This window comes from Dermacentor silvarum, chromosome 1 (assembly GCF_013339745.2).
Source record: "Dermacentor silvarum isolate Dsil-2018 chromosome 1, BIME_Dsil_1.4, whole genome shotgun sequence".
Lineage (NCBI taxonomy): Eukaryota > Metazoa > Arthropoda > Arachnida > Ixodida > Ixodidae > Dermacentor > Dermacentor silvarum.
This window is the reverse complement of record NC_051154.1, coordinates 21,634,395-21,659,235: the sequence shown is the minus strand read 5'-3', so window position 1 is coordinate 21,659,235 and position 24,841 is coordinate 21,634,395. Positions and strand designations below refer to the sequence as shown.

At 47.4% G+C, this 24,841-nt stretch overlaps 2 long non-coding RNA genes across 3 annotated transcripts; both read right to left on the bottom strand.

Annotated features, from left to right (window-relative positions):
- Nucleotides 1-3,303: 3,303 nt before the first annotated feature.
- On the bottom strand, nucleotides 3,304-21,162 carry LOC119457985 (uncharacterized). Of its 2 annotated transcripts, none has more exons than XR_005193402.2 (4): nucleotides 20,930-21,162; nucleotides 18,795-18,855; nucleotides 4,436-6,776; nucleotides 3,304-3,990 (listed from the first exon to the last, which is right to left on the bottom strand). It is a non-coding gene; the product is annotated as an uncharacterized LOC119457985 (long non-coding RNA). The 2 variants fall into 2 exon arrangements; XR_005193403.2 differs by having other exon boundaries at nucleotides 3,304-3,967.
- On the bottom strand, nucleotides 14,282-18,787 carry LOC125944679 (uncharacterized). The gene is made up of 2 exons (XR_007466356.1): nucleotides 16,517-18,787; nucleotides 14,282-16,413 (listed from the first exon to the last, which is right to left on the bottom strand). It is a non-coding gene; the product is annotated as an uncharacterized LOC125944679 (long non-coding RNA).
- Nucleotides 21,163-24,841: the final 3,679 nt, after the last annotated feature.

Here is a 24,841-nt window from a genome sequence, read left to right as displayed (position 1 = left end):
AAACATGCAGATATACCGACCAACACAGTTAAGACGACTTGAAGACACAAACAGCGTGTTTAAAAACCAGCGTGCGAGGCTCTGGTACTATTTTTTAAGCGATGTTCCTTAGGTTTTGTGTAATATTTGTATGTTCAAACCTAAAAATAAACTTTTTGCTGGGTTTACTATACCATCTCCCCTTACCACGAAGTCGTCTCGCCAACGAAAGTGGGAGATATGCGACAACCTGAATAGCGGCAACTTAATTCACGGCCGAGTTTGCGACATCCTACGGCGTTCGAAATATCGGTCGCCGTTATGCATTATACAGGGTGTTTCAGTTAACTTGGGCCAAACTTTAAAAATATGCAAATGGCTACGTAGTGGACAGAGCTAAGGTAATGTTGTTTGCCGTCGCTTAAAGATGCTCAGATTATTATTTTTTTTTTGCATTCCGCCTAACTAGATAATCAGTATTAATTAATCGACTTCTCAATTACTATCATTAGATGAAAAGCGTCAATGAGAAAATTGTCGACCAACATGAGAAACTCCCGGTACAGCTTTCTGTTCCTCAATACGTACGTGCTACATAGTGTTTTTCCGAGCGTGAAAGATGCCCGCGAATACACACACGCAAAGTGCCTCGAGCGGCCAGTCGTGCGGCAATTTTGCGTGTATTCGAAGGCTTCTTTCACGCTCGGAAAAACTTTTATGTAGCACGTATTGAGCAACAGAAAGCTGCTTCGGGAGTTTTTTTCGTGTTGCTCTACAATTTCTCATTGACACTTCTCATCTAATTATACTATTTGAGAAGCTGATTAAGACAATGTAATCAGGCGGAATGCAAAAAATAATGCGAGTATCTCCAAGCGACGGCAAACATTACCTTGGCTCTGTCCAGCTACGTATAGAATTTGCATATTTTTAATGTTTGGTCCAAGTTATCTGAAACGTGGCAGTGCTACGGGGAAGTAATATACATATAGACACCTCCACTCCTATGTAGAGATGTCTTAGGATACGATTGTCCAACAAATGCTCAATAAAAACATACCACAATCGGAAAATTTTAAGAAGCTAGCACATTTTAGAGGAGACAAGGCTCAGTGCGAAACGCACAGTGGCAACACCCAGCTATTGCGCGAGGCCACAACAATGCGCTGGTGAACAAACGAGCGAGCAAGCGCGACATGATAGGGGTGGGGCAATAGAACGCGGGGTCCGGTACGGAAAAGCACGGTCGCCCGCTGCCGCGTGAAAAGCGACCTTTTACATATAAAGTAACACAAAGTACGCCAATCAGAAGACTTGCGCGTTTAAGCAAATGTGAAACTTTAAAGAATTCACGAACTCCTCTGGGAGTTCTAAATATGCGCAAGCGTTTTGCCACTTGCTCATCTCCACGCAGCCCGGTGTCATTATCAACGTTATGAAACTTGATATGACCCTTATCGGTGCTTATTAATCTTATCCACCCCCGCCGAACCATTACCAACCGTGATGAGACTCACACTCGTCACTCCTTTATCAACTCATTGACTGCTTACCTGTCTGTGTTGCACAACGTCAAGTGCATGAGCCCCGAGAGATTGGTGGCATTTCGGTCGGTGAAAGAACGCCTTAACAGAAGGCACATCCCGCAAATACTAAAACCTATCGGGGATGTGGCGTGTTCTGCATTAAATTTTCGTAAAATCTCAACTTTCCTGACGTCTTCAATGCTCCAAGTTGGCTCTACGTGTGGTTCTATAGATGGCTTTTATTCCACCATCCCCAAATCTTCTCCATAACCTTCATAAAAACTGTTCTTTGACATGTGTTTTGTACCGCCAGTACAACACATTCATGGGGTTCAGCTATATTCACCTTCTGCAAGTGAGGGTGTTTATCCCAGTGCGCAAGACGGCCGGCTACGGAGCATGGGGTGGTAAGTTCGCCAACGCCAACCTTTTTTCCTTTTACTTTGTTCCATACATTTTCTTTACAGCGCTTCGTCTTGCACAATGGACGACTTACCTTGTTGGGTAGGCATAGATATAATTACGCATTTAAAATGCCGGGCTTTTACTTGCCAAACCCATTATCATATACGAGGCACGCCCGATTGGCGGGCTAGCGCTTTTGCTTTCCGCCCCCGCCTAAATGCGGCCGCCGCGATCTCGAGCTGAGCAGCACAACGCCATAGCAACTGGGTGGCGAGTGAAAAGCGAAACCGCCGCACCTACTTTTCATGGTCGGCTTCCGTTATCGAAAGCCCGAGCAACCCTTTCGGCGCAGGGCGGTTGCAGATTTAAACTGAGGTAAAGTGAAGCAGTGTTCGCCTCTCGGCTGTAGCGGCAACATCGCTGCACTTGGGAGTCCCATTTCCTCGAGGTATGTTCTCGATTTTGACGTAAGTAGCGACCAACCGGATTGCAATTACATGACATCCCCAGAAGCCCGCGCAGCTGCGGGTGAGAGACCGTGCAGTTACATGGCTCCCCCAGCGGGAGTCGTACAGCTAACACCTTTGAAACGGGGCACCTAGCTTCACTCATCTTCAGATTTGATTACATCAGAGCCTAGCATTTTGCGTAATTTGATAGTTTCTAAAAACCCTCGACCTCTAAACTGTGCAGTTACCTGCAGTAAGTCGTTTGCAGCACTGTGGAAGATACAAGGCTCTTAGCTAATGGGAAGGCCTAATGTCCCTCGAAGTGTTCATCCGCAGGGTCGTTTGCTCCGTTGCTGCTTGCTGTATGCGAAGTCCTAGCGTATCACGAACCAAGCAGAATGAACTCCAACCCCGGCATTTATCGGACAGTTACGACCGGAACTATATTCCTATATTGCCCGTGCTTACCTCGCACCTTCCGCCAGTGCTACTTGCGAGACGGAGTACAAGCCTGCAGCGACTCCGGTTGTGCCAGTTCATTCCCCTGCCTTTTTTTTTTTTTCACGTACCCTTAACATCGCTTGCTATCATGACTGCTGACCAGTTAATGCTATTTCTTGAATCCCAGCTCCACTGGAAGACGAAAGTTTCCTACAGGTCTTGCTGTGTGAATACTTGCGGGTTGCAGGAAGTTTCAGAATGTTAGTGCATTTCATGTAACGAGACAAATGTCAATTCACTCTGCGCATCTCAACTTCGAGGAATGCACACTCGAAACGTAAGAAGGTGCGACATATAAACTGCCAATGCGAAAGACAGCCATGCTAATATTGCATTCGATTTTCTTGAAGTGCATAGGCAAAACAGACAAAATGCTTAACACCAGCTAAACCAGCAAGCTGGCCCCAGTGCCGAGAAGTGCATAGGCAAAACATCACCCGTCATTTCAATTCAAATGTTTAATGCAAAAACAAGTTCCTCTCTAATGGCTTCTCGAAGATGACCCTCCCCTTTCCCTATCTACCAGTGACGTGTTGACGTTTTTTTTTCTTGAGAAGTCCATGCGTTGAAGAGAGGAAGCATTGCAACAGTTCAGTTCTTGGTTGGCTTTAGTTCGCTTTCAGGTCACAGTCTGCAGACTCTACATGGCACCCACTAGAGATCTTCCAAGCATTTCACTGGGAAGCGACGACTTCTGCGTGTAGAACCACCGTAGAATGAAGAACAGGCCATAACACTTCACAGATGCACAAGCACAGCACCGCGTCTCCCGGAAGCGGTGGTAGCGAGGCTGTACCACCGAATACGGAAGACAACACTCCACAAAAAATATAAAAAAAAAATAACGCGCACCACCGTAACCACCACACGGCACTGAACACTTCGATGACGTAGAACTCTTGACCTTGACGTAGAGCTCTTGACCTTGAGATCTTGACTGCAGAGCTTCTTTCCCCAGTGGGTGCCATGTAAAGACGCAGCCTGTGCCTGATTCGATATCGGTTTCTTCAAAAGATGACTTCGGTAACTTCAAAGGATGCTTCCGGAAGAGGCTTGGAGTCTATTCTTGCTTGGACTCGGTCTTTCCTTGTGCCGGTGTCGCCATATCTGTAGAAACGCACCACGGGTAGCTGAAAGCAATGTTTTGCATAAAATTCTACACAGTTGAACTTTCAACAACGGCTGTATTGAGAAAATTGTTTTCTGGCAAACATGAATTCAATTCATGTACTAATGTACTAATGAAGTTTTATTCTCAAAAACAGCACAATATAACCGCTCAAATAAAGCACTTTTAAGTAGGCAACCTCTTTCAATGAGGCTAGTGTGAACTGAATTCAGTAGGTGGGATAGAAGTATTACTTCTAGTGTGCGTGTGTATGTTTCACACATTTCTAATGTGTACGGCAAGAATTTTTATGAAGTCTTTCTGGAGTTGGAAGCACCTCAAAATCAGTTTTTGTAAAAATCTATGCTGTTCTTAAATCGCAGGTTATGCAAACATATCAGTTCAATTGATATGATTTTGCTCCGGAGTTCAACCTGCAGTAAAAGTATTTCCGGTAACCAACTTACCATTTTAAAAAGGCCTTTCAGTGTGACCAGTGTCGAGGCTCCAGGTGCATTTGTCCTAGTGTCTGCGATCTAATATCGTGGTGTGGCAGCCCGACCCAGTGTACCTCGAGTGTCGAGCGCTGCCAGGGCGAAAGCCAGGCGGGTGCCCCCCAAAGCGCGCTGGCCCGCTGCGCACGGCGGAGCAGTGGAGAGTCCAGTGACAGCGATCCGAGCCAGGCACAGTGTAGCCAGCCGACACGCCCGAGACAACGGTTTAAAAAGCGTGCGACAAGCCCTCCCGCGACAATCCCAGACGGTCCTGGAGCCCAAGATGGACCCAACGCGAGGCCTTTGGAATAGGCGCAAGCAAGCTAGGGCCCGTCGCGACACGACGACCCCGCGCGTAACCTCACCCTCGGGTTAGGCATACGGGTCCTAGCGAGAACGACGCTTGCTACATGCCAGGCTTTGTTTTTCACACGCGCACAACCCCCGGCTGGGGGGCTCACTCAGCACAGCACACATTGAAGAACGACGTTGATCTCGATGATTTGAAGATCGGGTTATATCCCTACGCGCCACCAACTAACTAACACCACTGGTGGGCGCACGCACCACTAAACCAAAACCTGGACATGAGCAACCGCACAAACCAGCAAGGTTTTAAACCCGCGCCAAAGTTCCCGACAGCCAAGCGACGCGACTGGGCGCCGCGCACGCGAGAAGTAATTCCCCAGTCTGGCGTGGCCGACATTTAACGGAGCTAATTGAGCTCCCAGAAGCAGCCAATCAGACAGAGGACCCGGAACGCCGGAGAGGTGCACACACTGGTTATTTAACGCACCAATGGTGGTCATCGCCCGGACCGCTCCATCCACCGGCCAGGGGGCGGACACCTTCTGCACTCCACGAAGCGGTTTGACACCGCGCCGCGTCGCGAGAACGGTGCCCAAGGCAGTGACCCCCGCAGGACCGCGGTGAGCGGCCGCGGACGAACGTGCTCAAGGCTGGCCACAGGCCCGGCTCGAGCCGCAGTGTGGGCCGCCCGCAGGCCGCACAGCGCAGCCAGCACTCACGCGCGAGAAGGGCGTGCGCCGAGCACACCCAACGCAGCTTTCTCACCTACACTGTACCCGGTAACATAAACCCACGTATACCACCACGCTGTGACGCGTGTGCGACCAAGCTACACGCATGCTCCGAGAGGTCTGCCACGTGTACGCGTGCCGCTCTAAAGTTTGCAGGGAAGCTGCTTCTGCGGCGTCCGTCAGCGGAGTTCTCAACAAGTTGGGCAGCTCGTCCACGCAGGCTCGGCGCCAAAGCCACCGGAGGTTCACAGTCGAAGACGGAGGGCGTCTGACCTCAAAAACCTCCGCCTAACAACAGGAGCCCACCACCGGCCGAACCGCCGGGCCAGCGTGGAAACCGCGTGCCCCGACTGAGTGCCCGCTGCCAAAGCTGGGCGCCACAGGAAGTGCGGCACAAAAATGGTGTGTCACGTGCGACTTGCGCACGGCAATCGCAGCCCGGAAACCGTGAGCCCGAAGGGCGGGAGCCGTCCTGGGACGCTCGGAGGCAAGGCAAACAACGTATCGCAATCCAAGTCGGAGGGCGTCTGACCTCAAAAACCTCCGCCTACAGACAGTATCCGCCGCCCGCCAAACCACCGGGCGAATCGGGCGCGGCTTCCCATGGGCTACGGAACCTGATGGGCGCACATCCACAGGGTTTAGCTACCCTTTCGACATTCAGGCTCAGGCGGGAACTCCCGATGGCCGGGACGGCCGCAAACGCTCGGAGCTTAAGGAACCGACAGTTTGCCACCAGAGTCGAAGGGCGTCTGACCTCAAAAACCTCCGCCTGCAAGCAGAACCCACCAGCCCCCAAAGCTCCGGGCGAATCCGGACGCAAATCCCGAGAGAGAACCACACCCTTGACGAGCCAGTCTGGACGTCTACAAGAGACGACAACCAAAAACCCAGAGCCGTCTTCCGTGATAAGCGGGGAGGCTCCACGAGCGCTCGACGGCTATAGGCAACAGCCGGTTTACCGCCAAAGTCCAAGGGCGTCTGACCTCAAAAACCTCGGCCTGAAGCAGAACCCGAAAGCCGCCAAACCGCCGGGCACACCTGGGCGCCAACCCTGTGGAAATTGGCGACTCAAAATGGGTTGAGCACAACGATTTCAACCTGCCCGACCCACAACTTCCGGGTCGGCATTATGAGATCCTCTCGGAACATGCATCGCTGGCCTTACAGGGACGCCCCCTGTGTTCATGTTCCCTGCACCCTGACAGCTGGTGTGCCTCATCTGGAGCGTCCCTAAACTGTTTGGAGCCAGGCCTCCCAGTGCCGGTAGAAGGCTGTAAGAAAAAGAAAAAAACGGGCCCGTTATACGTGAGCAAGATACTGCCAGAAAATGATCACTATGTTTGCGAAGTGCACACATTTTACGCCGCTAGTTTAAGAGCACTAGCTTGCTTGCACGGAGTGCAAACCAGTGCAGTCAAAACGTCAACACGTGGTCTTGCAAGATGTCCGAAGAATGTTTGAAAAGGTACTCGCACGTCGCAAGACGCAAGAACAGACAAATCGGCAGACAATGTAACACTACTTTTGCGCTTGCAAGTTTCCGCCTTCGAAAAACTACGTTTTGTTTGCTGGCGTAAACATTTCACTTAGTAAACATCACACAGGATTTCACATATTGCAGGATGGCAAGATGGTGTCTTCCACCTTGCCTTCCTTTAAAGGTGCCTCAACATACTCTATAACAAGTGATTGCCATAAAACCAACAGACGCAACTCACCAAGTAACTACATACACCAACCTATGGCAAACGGCAGTTAAACACCAGCTTATTGAACGAATACAACAAAGGATGGCTTTGTTCCGATGTTAGCAACGAAAGCCCCTGGTCATTCATACGAGGAGCTTTCTTGCCTACAAATATTTCAGACAAAAAAAAGCTAGAAAAGCGAAGCAGAAGTACTCGTAGGGTATATGAACCAAGTGCACATCACAACAACCATTGGTATTGACTCATGGTGATGGTAAAATACCCTTAACAGGCACATGCAATTCATAATGCATTTTGTTTATACATTCATATTCCCTCACGAACGTTTCATGTTTCTATGACAATATTGCCTTTTCACCACTCGTTTTACTTTCGTTGTTGCGTTGCCACTGTATTCTCAGAATCCGCCAGAGGCTGAAAAGCAACTATGGTAGAGGGGTGTTGAGTGTACCATGAAAAAAGTTCCTAAATAAGAGTAGGTGAGGACTGCAATCATGGCAAGACTGAATGCGGTAAATCGGTTATTATACTTTTCATATAACACGCCAAGAAGCAATATAAAGTAATGCTATATTAGTTGCAGTTAGCCACTGGCATGTATCGGTAGCATGTCACCACATGCAAGCTGTACAAATGCTTTCATTAAAATTTGTTTAATGGTAAATTCCGCTTTTTGAGCAGCAGAGCAGAGACTTCTGCCTTAAGAGGAAGCATGGTAAGCCAGCAAAGACTCGACGCACCAGAAAGTCAATGTCATGATGACAGCACCCAACGGTAGTCTGCGTAACTACTATTTAAGTGCAGCAACACTGCACTCTAGCTATTTTGAATCCCGCGTCGACAATTTGAGCAGTCAACGGAATTACTATTGCCACGGTTATCGCACAATGAATCCCAACCGATGTCATATTGATACTGTTTTCATGAAAGCTCGCATGTAGCGAAGTTGCTGAACTGCAGATAAAAAGGAAACAAGTCAAGGACGCGGCTGTTGTCTTCCCCTCTGTTTTCTAGTCTTAGAGAAACTGAACCAACTAGCCAAGTTGAATACACAGTATTTTAAAATGTAGTATTGGATGTGAAGCTTCCAAGCACTTTACCACTGTGTCCTTTAATTATCACAGCGTAACAAATATCACAAAGTCAATGCTCAGTTATGCTTAAGATATACCTTTTAAAGCGGTACGTTAATCAGAACTGACCTATCTTTGTTGCAGTCATGGGGTTGTGAGAAACCTGGAGCTTTAATTAGTCATTTATAAACGGCATTTCACTGATTTCAGAATACAGTGTTTATAGACAGGGCCCTTTTTAGAGTATACATAATTTTATAAAGTCTCAGCAGATGGCACAATTCAAACCCATGAACTGGTTTATACTCGAGGTGGGTATACTTAAGGAAATATCAAAATGCGTAATAAACAAATTAAATGTTAATTTACGGCACATACTGCAATTTAAGAACTGTAGCCGGCGACACCGTTTGCAAGGCACGCACATCCGACCAAATTCTGAGGATTGCACCGGTTTCGAGATATGCAAGCGCAGTGAGTGTTAGCGATCGTGTCTGCTAAGTATTACATGCCTACGCGCCGCGATAGAGCTTACCCTTCAAGGACGAGACATAAATACGCAGAAAAAATGTATATTTTTATATAAATGTGCAAAACACAAAAAATAAGCATAAACAAAAAGAAAAAAGTTTCGCGAAATTTTTTTTAGCAAGAGGGGGAAAACCCCCGACAGGAAACTGGAAATGGGCTTCACCCCAAGCCACCCAAGGCTTCGTTTTCAATTTGTATAGACAGCTCTTATGTGAGCCATAGGTGTACATTTCATTTGCTTTACATCACATGTGTGACACCACAGCTTGCACCGGCCTGTCTCCTCTAACCTTGCTTTCTTTGTCCAGTGTTCCTGATTTAAACGAACAAATGCCCCTTGCTGTCTGACACTGCTTGCACGGGAAAGTGACAAAAAAATTACTGACATTTTACACATGGTGTCCCCCCCCTCCCTCCCGAAAAAACCAAACCTACCCCCTCTACCCAACGCCTCCCGGGAGGACTGGGATGCAACCCTGCTCGGCTGCTCTGACGGCCCAACGGGCCCTGGTCGAGCGGACCCGGGCCGCGGTCGACGCCAATGGGCTCATGTAAGGGGGACCTTACCTTAGTACGGAGCGGCCCCGTAAGGACCGCTCCCCACCCTCCCTGTAAAAAAGCTTCTGTAAATGTTTCAGTCAGACTGAATACATTTAGTCAGGAACTTTTAACTCAATACTGAAACTTGCCAAGAAAAAAAATTTTCTCGATGTTGCCTGCACGCAACAGTCGTCAATAAAGGGTTAAATTTAAAACCAAACGCCGTTTGCCCTTCTCGCGAGCGCTCCCAGCCGGAAAGTCGACGTCAATCGCGCAAGTGCGCATACGCACATGGCCGTGCCGTCACTCATAGTGACTTCGAGTATTCAAGGCGACATCAGTTTGTTTAATCTGTTGCTTCGATAGACGAATCGAAGTTCAGATAAATGATAAAACATACAAACCGAATGTCTGCGTGTTCTTGTTTTACTTCGTACCATAAGAGAGGTTTCCTTTTCAGACCGGGCGCGCGCAGCCGGCTGAGCAGAGGGACATTCGACATCGCGCCGAGGCGAAAAAAAAAAAATGAAGTGAAGTGAAAGCGTGCGCTATCATCGTCCAATCGGAGAGAGACAGGAGAGAGAAGCGGCGTTGTTCAAAGGATGGCGGTACTTTTCCGAAGATATAGGGACTTAGCGACACCGAGCTGAGGCATTATGGTATGCGATGAAAGCGAAGGTCTCTGTGACGCATTGTGAATGCATTTAGCCTCCCCGCGGTCACCGGTACCGCAAATAGCACCCGCCGTCATGTCGGCCTATTATTGCGTTTTGATCTCTGAGCACTGTAAGTACATCATGAGAAATAGAGAAAGGCAGAGGTTCATCAAGGCTGCACATTAATCAGTTGCACTTTACCCTACACTGGGGGACAAAAGTGAGGAGGAAAGTGACAAGGCGCGCCCACCCGTAACGTTCGAACCATTGATGGCAAGGTTAGATTTAGTCCAGACACCATTACAAAGGTATAGCTTCTAAATTTACTAGAGATTGGTTGTCTGTCGGGAGCGCAGGGTACTGGCTAACAAATCTGGCCAGCTGTTATGGTATATTTGGCTCAAACTTTCATACCATTGTTTAGTAAACTAGGTTAGTTTATCATATTGCTAAAATAACTACAGCCAAACTATATTAAATCCTAGGTTTGTACGTGTTAAAACCACTATCTGATTATGAGGCACGCCATAGTGGGGGATACTTCGGATTAGTTTGACCACCTGTTTTCCCGTTCCCATTGAAGTGCGGCCGTCGCGCCGGGATCGCACCCACGACCTCAGCTGTACGGCGCCACAGCCAATGGTGCATACAATATACGGGGCGATCACTTTTAAACTCCGGAATTTAAAAATCACCTGTTGCAGCTAACATTCAACACATTCAGCTAATTTTAAAAATTACTAATTAACTTCTTTACGGGACAAACGAATTGCAGCCGGTGAGTTGGCAAAGCGTATTCTCTTGGAATGAATTTCCAGGATGACACCAATTTGGAAATATGCACCATATACTTTGCCGTAAAAATTCACTTGTTCCACTAACAAAATGCTCTTTTATGCATTGAAGCACAAAAGTAGCTGGAACGCCCATGTATTTCGTCCTATACTATATTCAAATATCTTGGAAGTGGTGTTGACACAAATGACACCAGTTACAATTCGTAAATTGCAATGTGCCGTAAAGTAATTAGGTTAATTACTGAATTTGTTAAATGTGTCGATTTCTCGTGCCTGTAATGCCTACCGTTTCGAATAATACAGCTTAAGGCCAAGAATTACGCTATCTGCAACAGGCAATTTTTAAAAGTTCTGGACAAAAAAAATGATCACCCCGTATAACATTGCAATGATTATCGCACCATGTTAAAGTAACATTTTATTTTGTATACTGTGCGCACAATGTACGAGCGTGGTTCCTCTGTATCAAACCTTCCAGCCATCAACATCGCTGCTGCAGAGAGGCACGGAATCCTTCACTAAGGAAGCATTCAAAACTGACGTAAGACGGCCTAACCGCTTTTCCGTGCCCGAGCTAGAGCTATGCCGCCTTACGTCCATTCTGAAAGCTTTCTTACTGCGAGGCGACCATGGTGAAGGATTCCTTTGTGCTCCCTCATCCGAAGGTACCTTCAGGCTTCCTTTTCACCTGGGCAAGCGCTTCACGTCATTGAATTCCCCCTTCTCGAGCACTTCACCAAACTGATTGTCCTTAAAATGCTCATATGCGCATGCGCGCTGTCACCTGCTGCCAGCGAGACCCGAGCCTGACGTAAAAAGGATATACGTTTCACTAGGCTGACTAGTGATGTTTAGTAATGCGCAATGTGCTTGCATTAGCGTTCGTGAGCGACAACGCTATATTGCGCTACAGAGTGCGGCGCAAACTAGCGTTCTAGATTAGCGGAACTGAGCAGAACACTAACGCATACGGCATCTTAAAAGTAAACGAAATGCATTTAATTTGCGAAATGCATAATGATTTGTCGCATTATGTCCCCGCCTATAGAATAAAACTTCACCCGCCGTGGTTGCTCAGTGGCTATGGTGTTGGGCTGCTGAGCACGAGGTCGCGGGATCGAATCCCGGCCACGGCGGCCGCATTTCGATGGGGGCGAAATGCGAAAACACCCGTGTACTTAGATTTAGGTGCACGTTAAAGAACCCCAGGTGGTCCAAATTTCCGGAGTCCCCCACTACGGCGTGCCTCATAATCAGAACTGGTTTTGGCACGTAAAACCCCATCATTTAATTTTTTTTAAATAAAACTTCGGCAGTTCATGGCGCGTATAGCATGCCGCACGCGCCACGCCAGATAACAGGCTTCTAGAACGCCGGCTGTTTTGCTGTGACGAAGCGATTAGCGAGCACAGTGGGTGTTTGATCGGTAACTTCGTTGACTGCCTGAACCTCAAAAGGTGTCGGCGCGTGTAGCTATTCACTGGCGTTATAATCGCTCGTTTAGCTTTTTTTTTTTTGCGCGCAGTAACAGACTGCGCCGTTTTGGCACATCAAGTCGCAGTCAGGGATGGTACAGCTAGAAGCTTTAGGAGCAGAACAAAAAAGTGGTTATGAAGCAAAATATTTTGAATAGACCTCTCCCTGTTTGCAAACAGCGTGACGTCACTGCGGGGGCCTCTCCCCTCTGCCGCGCCTCCGAAGCGGGCGCTGGTTGGCAAGAAACAATCGTGCGACCTCCTCTTCCTGCAGAAGAGCGCTGCTTGTATATCAACTGCCACGATCGTAAGTCCGGCATATTGCGAATTTTTGAAATGGCAGCATTTCTGAACTGTGCTTAGGAAGTATAATCGTCTCCGTTTTACCGGTGCAACAACGTAGCGCTGTTGCCGACGAGTGCATGGTTCCCGTAAGTCGGCGTGTGTGATTTCGTAAAAGTGCGCCTCTTCCGTGGATCAAAACATCCACAAAAATGTATTACTCCTCGAAAACGAACATTTTGTCACTGAATGTGCACATTTTCGAGGTGGCAAAGTGCTACTTCGCTAAATTCTGTTAAATTTGTTTCTTCGAACACAAATTTGCCTTGCATTGTCGTGAATGCACTGATTTGCGCCCCATTTACACTGTACCAAACGATATACACGATAAAGTTTGCTGCTCTCAACTTTACAAGACCCAAGTTTTGCATGTTTATGTGCATCATCACGACATACCATGAAGGTCCATACCATGAAGGTGAATGCACCAATAACGAAAAAGAAAAGTTCAATGTCACTTAAGACCCGTGAGATCTGCGTTAAATCACGATAACTTCAGTGGCTTGCCTTTCGGGCATTCCCCGTATACACGCAGCTTCGGCAGCGGTCCAAACATCGTAGAAGTTCATTCGTAGCCATACCTCTCACTCGATTTTTTTTTTTTTTTGCACACAGCGCGAATGGTCCCGAAATACATGCGCTCACTAATCATCGCTTCTCATTCAATCTCACCTGTTCAATAATTACGGTTCCTGAAGTTCTACCGGAGCCTGATCACTACGACCGGTTTTATTACACGCAACACGCGTCCACAGTCTCGCAAGCGAGATGTATTGCTTATCGCGTAGCACACCACGCGCGCACACGCGCAATGTGGTCCGTTTCCTTACGCTAAGATGAGCCGATATCGTTCTCGCCGCACACTTTACCACAACAAATGTGGCACACATCCATGGTAAAGCCGATATTCTTCATTACACAGTCCATCGCAGACCACCACCAAGTGGTTCATGTTCGCAAGTAAAAAAGGTCAGCGTCGCCACATTTTCATCATGCAGTTTATCACACGCCGATGTTCTCCGACACACATTAATGTTAATCTGGCTGGCAAAAGAATTGTGGAGGTTCACGTAAAAACAAAAAAGAAATAAAAGAAAAAAACACGCGTCCACGTGGCGCCCACCAACACCAAATAAAGCGCGACTGCACCACGCAGAAAGCCGGCGGCGGCTGTTTTTTGCCAACCAGTCACCACACGTGCGCCGATGACGTACCCCAGGAGAGGTCTATTAGGAGCAGGTTAAAGCAGGGGGAGGTTATTTTTAGAAAAAAATTTTACATTAGTAGCAGAACATTCAAAATACTTATTCTAGTGCTTCCTTTTTGCACCAACGTATTCCCTGCTATATAGACCAGACTTCAGCGGGCCGCGTTCCGCTAACCTAGGGCGCGATCTTGTACGCGTTCCAAAATGGAACGGAGGCGTTCCGTTCCATTTTGGAACGCGTACAAGATCGCGCCCCTAGTTGAAGCGGACGGCTGCCCCCCCCCCCCCCCCCTTGATGCATTTCTAGCGCTTAAAACAAAGAAAAGACGCAAGGACAGTTAGGACGCTGTTTTGGTTACAATAAATCATGCATGCAGCTGAACTCGATATCCCTCCTCGAGGACAGGCTTTTCCGTAGTGTTTTTTTTTTTTCTAGTTTTAGTTACAGTTGACCTTAACGGCCAAATTGGGAGCGTCACCAAAAACGATTCCGCGGAGCCCCTGAAGCAATCCTTCGGCCGTGGAACACAATGGCATGGCTGACTTCAGAAGTGCAAGCGTCTCTGCTGTCTGTGGTGGCTAGCCAATACCCATCGTCTGTCCCACCTGCTAGTAGGGTGTGCCGATTGAAGTAGCTATTGAAGAATCGTGCAAAATCGAGCACCCGTTGTCGCCTTATATGGCTTGAACTGTTTCGTACCAACCCAGGAACCGTTATTTTTTGCTGTTCAGGCCCGTTCCGAAAATTGCGGTTCCGAGTTCAGTCCAAAACTGCGGTTCCTGTGCGGTTTTCGGTTCAACACCCTACCAAGGCTATTTACCAAGCTGCAACTTCGCTCTAAATCTGGCCTTATCACAGACACTTGTTGGTGGTGTTCAGTGTTTTGGAGCAGCACGGGCGCAATACGTGGCATCTTTACGGTTTTGGCAGCAAGTCGCAAATGTAGCACAGATGCAGTTGTACTAACCCTGCGCAATCTTTAGGGTTAACTTTTCGCCTTAGCGAAGTTCCCTTCTCGTTTTATAACTAGAAACCAGTGAAGTTCAAGGACGAAACGATGACCACACATTCGAACACTTAAGGCTCATTCACACTAGGCCGACACGACACCGATTTTATTCTGCCGACTGTTGGCGACAGCAGTTTACAGGACGGAAAACGCTGTGGCCAACGGTTTAATAGGAAGGAAAGCTGTCGCCGCTAACAGTCGGCAGACCAAATTCGGTGTCGTGTCGGCCTAGTATGAATGAGCCTTTACGAGCCATGTTCTGAGGCAACTTACAGCTGCCCACAAGTTTAGAAGCGAATTGCGCATACATCTTCACCGCCGTTATGCGGCAGAAACAGTACCGTGGCCGTTCTACGTTACAAAGGCGCATTTTAAAGCACTGGGATGCCTTTTGCGAGTCTTACTCCTCGATATTAAATACGTTACATTATTCACGTAGAATCTTGACCAAATTTCCCGTACCTTGCTCAGACTAGGAACAATTGCATACAGCAGTATACCATACAGTATAATCTCGGACATGAACCTATATATTATCGGGAACGCTACATGTATCTAAGGCTTAACTCGTGAACAGGTTCGCTCATCGTTTATGTATATATCGTCTGCAATATTTTTCTCGTTTATAGTAAACGTATCAGGTTTGTTTTTTATATATCAATAGGCATTCTGTTGCATTACCTCTTGTATATAATGCAACAATTACAAAATTGTGTGTGAATCTGCATTCATACACAGTAAAAGCGCTTTGCATCTACCGACAAAGTGGCGCGAGCTTTAAGACAGACGACAGTTGTCGGAACGACAACCTGTTTTAAAGGATTCCTGCATTTAGCTTCAATATCTTACTAAAAAGTTCTTTTGGCGCTTACCGCTGCTCTGTTCTTGCTCAAATTTCACACAATTATCGCATTTCATAACCCAGCTCATTCAGTGTAACACTAACTTTAACTTGTCTGGTTTGTCAAAAAAAAAAAAACTTCGTTATGTTTAAAACATGGCGCGTATGTCAATTCCGCTGTCTGGAATACCATACTATTCGAGATGGTGTATCAACAGGACCATATAGCTACCCTCATGGAGCTGAGTAGACTGGCACAGCCTCTCACGTTAAACCTATAGACAGCACCGAAATATTTACAATAAATTCAACTATCAGTTAAGAATGAATGGGTTGAACAGTGCTGGATGCAAACTTATGAAAAGGGCGGCACCTCGTTAAGCCATGTTCCCTTACGCAAGGGAACATGGAAGATAGGCGCGACGATGGCATATGGCCTCTGAGATGGGAAGACTTCGGAGGCTACGGTAGAAAGCTTGTCTGTTTCGCGGCAGATCGGCGGACATGGAAGTAAAAATACAACGCGCTCCTGGCTTCCATTGCGCTGCCTATCGCACTTTCCGGACGCAGACAGAATTACTTAGGTGCCCTATGTATGCGAAATTTAAAGCGTAATGGAATAGCGACCTGCACGTAAACTACGCTACCACACTATACTAAAACTCTTTCTGCAAAGTTCGTTTGCGTACGCTATTTCCCTTGACCCCGCTATTACGCTAACGTTAAACTGTTTAATGTCGAACGCGAAATCCGGAAAAAGCGTACTTTAAAAAAACCACGATCTGATTATGAGGCACGCCGTAGTGGAGGACTCCGGAAAGTTGGACCACCTGGGGTTCCTTTAACGTGCACATTGTGCATAACTTACAAAAGCGTACTTTTTTGCAAATCAACAATTTAACAGGTAAAAATGTATGTGACGAGCTTTAATTTTGCTGAATGAAAGCGTTGGCGTAGGACTTGACAGGTGCTCTTTTCATCTGACCCGCGGCACCCGTTCATTAAGGAAAGCGTTCCTACCCGTATACCCCTCCTCCTATACCATCCTGGTTGAGGGGTAATCTTATGCCCGCTACTCCCAATACATTTTTTACCTTTTAGCGTCTCTTTCGTCGCACTTGATTTGTGTTCGCAGCAAGCAAGAAAACCAAGTGTGATGAATAAGAGCACGCGCCACTGCTGACCTAATGAGCGCCTATACTGTTTTGCTAGAAATGTCATGGTTATTACATTCTCGGTCTCCATTGTAACCTGCGTTAGCGGCCAGGTGGAGTAGGAACACGGCAATGCATGCATTTCAACCGGATGCACTCCGTGGTGTAGTTGGCGCTTAAAGTAGGCCGGAAACTGGGTTGGATCAACAAATACACGTAAAAGCGGCCGCGTTGGGCCGGCGGCTGACACTGCCAGCAACCAGCAACCAGACTGCGTCGTTTTCACGCAGGTCTCCTCTATCTCGTACGCCGAGTTCACGCAAACGATGTCGAGTTGCGCTGTTAGCCGGACTCGTTTCCCCGCGGTGATCTAATGGGCATTAAGTCAGAAGTTCCCGAAAACGGAAAAATGGCCACGTCGCCGAGAAACATGCGCGTGCAAGCTGAGGTCATTTCCTGCACGGTTACGAGTGCCCGCGCATTGCTTGCAGCGGCATGTATTAATGAACTGACGAGTACACCGCGCACACGGCCAATCACCGCCAACTGGTTACAGCAATGCCCGTGCATAAAGCGGTGGTGTCCACCACACCGCTGTAGTATCAGGCCACGCAGCCGCTCTTGTTCTACAATTTTAGGCGATAGCGCTAGATTCTTGTTCTCGCTTTTCATATTAACTAGGCCATGATTGTCGCTTTGGTTGAAAATAGACTATCACTGTCATCACTTGCTCGCTGGTAATCCGACAAGCTCTGCTACTCTCGAAGCTGTTGAAGCAATCGGCAACTCCTGAAGCAGGCAATTTGAACACGCGGAACATTACATGGCGATGCAACCGGAAGGGCGCCGCCACTGTCGATTTTTGCATTAGAGACCTCCACTGTACATTTTCAAGGCGGTGGCATCATGCCACCGAAGAGCTGTCAGCGGCGAGGAGCCAGCGTACACGCTAGACTCGAGGTTATCCTCTGGATCGCAACTTTTTTTTGCCTACTTTAGGTGAGCGAGGCTAGCAAAGATGCCGATTCGTTCGGTGTGAAAGGAACGAAAGCGGTGAACGCTAGCAATCCCGTAATAAGCAGTGCCAGTGCGAACAGAACATACTACCGCTACTACGTTGCCTTCCCATCCATGCTTGCAACATCCTACGATTGCCGTGCACATAGAAACGAGGCACAAATTAAAATTAATGCAAAAAAAATGGGAGCTAATAGTGCAAGCAGCAGCACCAACGAGTTCTCGAAACTCGCTAGGCTGTCTGGCTCCTTTAAAATGAAGCGCAGTCCTTTACCGATAAACTATAGCCGAGCAGACACTCAAAATCCTTGACGTTACAGCGAGCTGGTGCGGGAACTTGTGCACGAAATTAAAGGTGAACACTGATTCCAAACATCGAGGGCCGTAGTCCTCTGACGCCTCTAGACGAGGGCCGTAGTCCTCCGATGCCTCTATCCGCAAGCTTACTTTTTTCTTCCCCAGCATGCGATTTTGTACCGTAGAAACGTATTCTTGCGTCTAGTTTGCCAAGCCTCACACGGTACGAGTAGGCGCAATTTCGCAATGCAACTTAATATACCATGCCACTTTAGTGCCCCTTCCACTACAACAGCTGTGTGCAAGCAAAGAAAGGTGCCGCGCTCGCATGACACGAGCTTCATTAGGAAGTGCATTCCTAACTCAGCTCGCCGCTTACTTAACCCGAGCAATGAAGTCAATTAGCAGCTGCAGGTTGTAAGGAGCAAACATTGAAGCTTCGAAGACGCACTAAGCTAGCACCATTCAAGTCGCCCAAACCAGAAATCTTAAACAAAGCAAAAGGTCACGTGGCGCATTAGGGGTTCAAGTGCGACGGAGGCTGCTCATGCTACAGCTGACATAGAAAAATCGGTTAATATCCGCCGCTCCCACAAAACTTTTCACACGCCTGGAAATTTCAATTACAAACGTCACTCACCGTAAGGCACTTGGGTGGCCGCAGCAGATGTTCCACAGTAGACGGGCTTTGGAGATGAGGGCTGAAATAAAGAGTCCGTATAGAACATTAATCGAAAAAAAAAATCGAATTCCACACACACACACTCGAGAATAAACCTTCTTAGCCGACATTTCTTGCAGTAGTGCTGGACACAAGCTTCAAGCTTTTCAGGTGGCTTTAAAAAGTTAACCTTCCAATTGTAATAATGTCAATCGCATTTTAGCACGACTGCTAGTAGCGTCCGACTTCAGCCAAAGATACTCGTCGCGTTAGAGCCAAATGGCAGAAACTTTCCGCCAGAAATTTCTAGAGCTCGAAAATGGGGCATTATTATGGCTGAGGTGTGAAACTAGCTACAAAAACTGGACAATCGGCCGCTTTCCGTGCAGGTGCTGCTGGAACACCGCCCCAATCGCCCGTCGGCCCACAAAGCAGTTAAGGCACTTTTGTGCTTCTTGAGGACGACGGGCTTGTGTGAACGTCTGACTAATAGCGCAATACCACACGCGTCAGCGAATTCACCGCCAATTTCTTTCGCTCTTTCTGTCACTTGTGTTCCCCTTTCCCATTTCACCGGTGTGTTAATCTGGTTAACTTCCCAGCCTTCTTCCTCCACTAGCAAAACAGTGGTACGGCTTCGTCGCTTTACTTCGACTAGCTCCACAATTGCAATGGTAAATTAAACGAGCCGGTCGTTAGTGGCTGTAGAAATACCACATCGCACCACTTAACGACACTTAAAATATCTAGGAACGTTTCTTGACAGTGCCCATACCATTGCCCCAGTGCTAAGTTCATTGCTTTGCGATGAAAAGTCGTCCCTAACTGAGGAGGAGGAACTTGAAGAAAAACACCAGTCAATGAACGTCGGGAGAGAAATCCTCCCCCGTCGCCCCTAGCCGGAATATACCTTAAGACACAGCAGCAGGTATTCCCTAACTGAAGTTTTTATATATACTTTCAAGACATTTGACGGGCCCCCATTAAATCTCTTTAGAAATTCGGAAGTTTAAGGATTTCAAGGTGGTGCCGAAACTCTGCCTGAAATACAAATACGCTTAATTTTACAAGTCCGAATAGGAACACGAACGAGAAACCCCCCCAACTTGCAATCTCCGTTTTCCCGTTGTCCTGCCAACTTACCCAAGGCCGTTCCGCCTCAATGTCATTCCACACAGCCCTAACGCAAGCCTAATTACCTCATTGTCCATTTTCAACCGCTATCGGCTCGGACACCGCATCAACTCCTCTAAAAAAAAAAACGTTGATAACATGGAACGCTACTACCACGCGAACCACGGTTTCAAAAAACCAATGATGGCGACCATGACGGTCATTGGTCCCGATTAGGCTAGCCCAAACATGGCTACATGGCGTGCGCACGCGTTGCCACCAACGTACTCCAAATTGCTCCACAACCTGACTTGACGTCCGCCTACTTATTATTCATATATATGGGCCACAATAAGACCCCCAACCCAACCGGCGACCACCGAAGACAGTCGGGAAAGGCGCCAAGTAACCCCGCCGGAAACGGGCGCCATGACGTCAAGAGGAGGATGCCGCGAGTCGCAACGGCCGCCATCTTGGGAACGCCGGCCCCCGCCAAATTCCACGAGGCCTAACAAATGTGGCATACTAACGCGACAAAAAAAAAAAGGCCCCGGAGCCACTACCTTGCACACAATGATGGACAACGTTCATGCTCTGCAAGAGCCGAGTATTGTGCGAGGTTGAGCAAGTGACCACGTCGCTAAGCCCAATCGCCATTCCGCGCCCACATCTACGTCATTGTCTATTGTAGCTTAGCCAAGGCTCTGACCAGAAGACAAAGCAGCTGCTTGTTCGGAGCAAAATTTGAGCAACGAAAACGCGATCTCGCACAGTGCAAACCAGTCTAGCCATAACAGTGCATCTAATGCATTGCGGCCACTCGATTCGCTGCTTAATTATACGTCAGCAGAGAACTACAATGTAACCACTCATCAAAGGAATCGCACGCATGGAACAGCGAATCAACACTGCCTGAAGCACGAATGTAGAATCAGCAGTTTAAATCCGCTGCTCATCAACCACGTCGAACCAGCAAAGGAAAAAAAAAAAAAAATACTCACCGCCATTTTGACTGCTCAGCTCACTTGGCGTGGTCGAGAAATTGTAGCTCTTACAAGGCTTTCAGTTAGCTTCTTTAAATGTACAACAGGAGAGAGCCCGTCTAGGAAGGACAGCCTGTATTTTCGACAGGCGCTACGCAAATAGTCAAGGCCTTTGTTAGCGGCGACAGTTCTGGCATGAGCTCGGGCGTCCTCTCACCTCGACGGCAAGGAAGCAACTGACGGCGACTCGCTTGCCGCGCGAACAAAACTCCCCGTGAGTTAGGGAATGTCCCTGGTCATTCGAGGACAAGTGAGGACAAGCGAGGAAAAGTCGTTGCCAAATGCTGACCGAAGAACAGTCACACTTTCTTTCACTATAATGATCTAAAGCATTTACCTAATGATTTAAAACAAGTAAAGGTGTCACTCGAAATCTAATATACAACATTTGCTTCACGCCAGTCACAATATGGCTGCTGCACTGAAAAGTCCCTGAAAAGGCCGTTTGACTTCAGGCAAGTCCCTAAGTGCAGGGATTTCTAGAAAATTCCCAAATCGAATGACGTTGAATGCATTTCCGTGACAGTGGCCATGCATTAGCAAATGATCAGGTTTGTGTAGGTTGGGTGTAAGTGCGATGCACAGCCGTGTGATCGCAATAAACGACACGGTTCAGGCAACCGCATATCATCGGTCAGTTCCAAGCAATGTAAGCCTATTTTTCGCGAAACAGCAGTGCGTAGAACGGCACTGCGGCACTGTGGACAGGCAAAGCAAGCCGCTTTTCGTGGCTTCTTTTTCTTCCCACAACTAATCGTGACGCTGCCATATGGGACATTCTTTGTTCTATATCGCACGGCACTTTTAAACGATGCGATCTTGTGAACACATGGCGACGAGCATTATCTACGACCCTAGCAGAAGTGTACATAGTATTCAGTGAACAATACTGTGTGCTTTTCTGTCTAGAGCATATATTCTGTGAAAGGTGTCATAACCGTTAATATTTCCTGCTCGTGTTACTCTCACGGTGCAACAAGCGTGGTAGCATGCATCCACGGCGCATATATACGTGAAATTTCAGCGGTGAAACTTACGATATGATGATTTCCACCTGAAAAAAAAAAAAAAAAAAAAAAGAAAAAAGGCGTAACAGAAACGCTCAGTTATTCCAAGATGTATTTAAGATGGGAAATTGTTGTTCGCGAGCGCATTCCCATGAAGGTGGGATGCCAAGAAGCAAAAGAACCGCTGGCGTGTGCATCGTTATTGGGTGCACGTTAAAAAAAAAAAAAAAAAGCACTAGGTGGTCAACACTATGCGTAGTGTGTCTCGTAGCCCGTATCTCGCTTTGAGACGTTAATTCTATCATTTAATGAACCCTTAATCATGCGTCTCACTCAGCGGCATGGGACGAACCATGTGCAGATATATGCACGGCGCAAAGCTATATCAAATACATGCAGCAGGGGCGATTTGTGGCGTCTGTTGGGGCACTTGGCGTGACGCACTTCACAGGTACAACTACGGCGTCTTCATTACACATGTGTTGCTTTGGGACGTTCAACTCCATCAATCAGTGAAACAATCGGGAGACTCGCCTTAATACACAGGGCTAGCCGTTTAGTGTGCGCATAAGAAAATACTCAACGCAACTGAGTTAAGCTTCATCTCCGCGTTTATCAAGCTGACATGTATATCTTCCCCTACTTTGTTTCCCGCTTGCTGTATTGAACCCCTGAACAATGTATTCTCGTAAGCAATGATTTCACCAACTGAGTTATGCTTTATCTCCATGTTTATCAAGCTGACATGTATCTTCCCCTACTTTGTTTCTCGCTTGCTGTATTGAACCCTTGAACAATGTTTATTCGGTGCGCTTAATAAATAACGTGCAAGTTTCGACTACGCATTTTACAAAGAAAGATGTTTATTCTAGTAACGGATATGTGCAGCAATGAACACGCACATTTAGATTACGCATTTTACAACAACAACAACAAAAAAAAAGTGGTTAAATGTAGGCCGACGCGCGCCAATGGTTTCAAGGCAGTGGCAGACATTGCCGGGTTCCCAGCCGGCTTCCCGCCAGTTCGCCATGTTGTTTTGCCAAATTATTTATTTCATTTCTTCCTCAATGCAACTGTTCCCCAGACTTGCGAACCGGTTTTGCTCTCTGGGTACAGCTCGCTTACAGCTTTCTACGCCCTACCTGGGGAAAGCTGAGTTACATGTAAGGGACTTAGGGGAAAAGGAGGCCTAGACGACCGAAGTGGCGCTGGGGGCGCTGGTGCTTGTCCGGCTTCTGCGTTTCGGCACCGGTTTTTTTCCATGCCAACAGGCACGAACAAAACAAAATATAAAAAAAGAGAGCACGAGACGTTCGTGAGGACAAACAAACAGAAGAAAGGACACCAGCCTAGGGCAACCGCGCTCCCACGTATGCTGTAGTTATCACACAGCCTGCAGTCTACGCGCTTCTTCTATTTATAGCAACGAAAAAAAAAAAAAAAAAAAAAAATCAGATGGCAAATAAAAGCAGACTTGCGTAGAGGTCACGCCGTGGTCGAGCACAGGAAAAAGACATTAAATGAACTGCACAAGACTTCAGGGCTATTAACGCGGCAAAATTTTGGGCACCACGTTTGTGTTAATGTCCGACTACAGCCGGACAGACCAGATTCAGGTATACGGCGGTCGACACCGGTTAAGTACTAGAATTTCTTCAATATACTGCACGGCCTGAAGAGAACATGCTGCGTGATTGTGCCACCCGCAGCATGTGCTCTGGCCTTTAGTATTACTGAAAATACACATGTTCTTACAAACTAGAGCAGTCGGGAGCTGCACTGCGTTATTTTTGAAGGCAGCGGCTAGTGCACGGCCTGAAGAGAACATGCTGCGTGATTGTGCCACCCGCAGCATGTGCTCTGGTCTTTAGTATTACTGAAAATACACATGTTCTTACAAACTAGAGCAGTCGGGAGCTGCACTGCGTTATTTTTGAAGGCAGCGGCTAGACACGTGCGTCAAACATGTATTAAAACGTTGCCAAAAAAAATACGTATAAGAATAGACACTAAATATTGCTGCGATGTGTGCGCGCCATTTCTTTGCAGCCTTGAAACGTGTGCGTGTACTCCTCAACAATCGCTACGTCGTACTTTAACGGGCAATATTCCTTAATGCACCCCGGGAGCAGCAGTGACGAGATTGTTGCAATACCACAGAACACGCTTCACGCGTGTACGCCGGATAGAAGAGCATCAAACGAGCCTGTCGAGTTTACGCACACATTTTCAGAGGTATTTACACATACGCTCATACAACACGACAGATGAAAGTTGCAGGAGTTGCCTTTACACTAATGCTGGTGTCGCACGGCATTTTCGATCGCGATCGAATTTCTCGACGATTCTTCCTCGTTCGCAGTCGCACAACATAACCGGTTTGAATGTATTGCTTTTGCAGAAACTCGCGCAGATCAACCAACCTAGTACTTTAGTATGTCCTGCAATTGGGCTAGATGACACATGCTACTTCGCGAATTAGACGCGCATCAGGGGAAGGAAAAATCGACGGCAAGACAGCCTACCGTCGGTTTTTGCTTCCTCCAATGTTGTGCGTGTAATTCCACTTTTACAATGGGGTACTTTTTTTGACGGTTCACGCCCACCATCGAGTTTCAATTCATACATAACGCATATTGCTTGACTTTAAGCATTTATGCTATACATTAACTGTACTGAATTTTGCATCGCAGTTGCCATAAAGTTCGTTATTTCGCACTATACCTGGCACATCGCGAAGCAAGCTTCTTGACAATCGAGCCTTCCAGAGTTGTTCTTCATACTTACATCAGCTCTGCCTAGCCAGTTTACCTTGCACGGGCGTTGTATGTACATGGATCCTACATTAGAAAATTCTGCT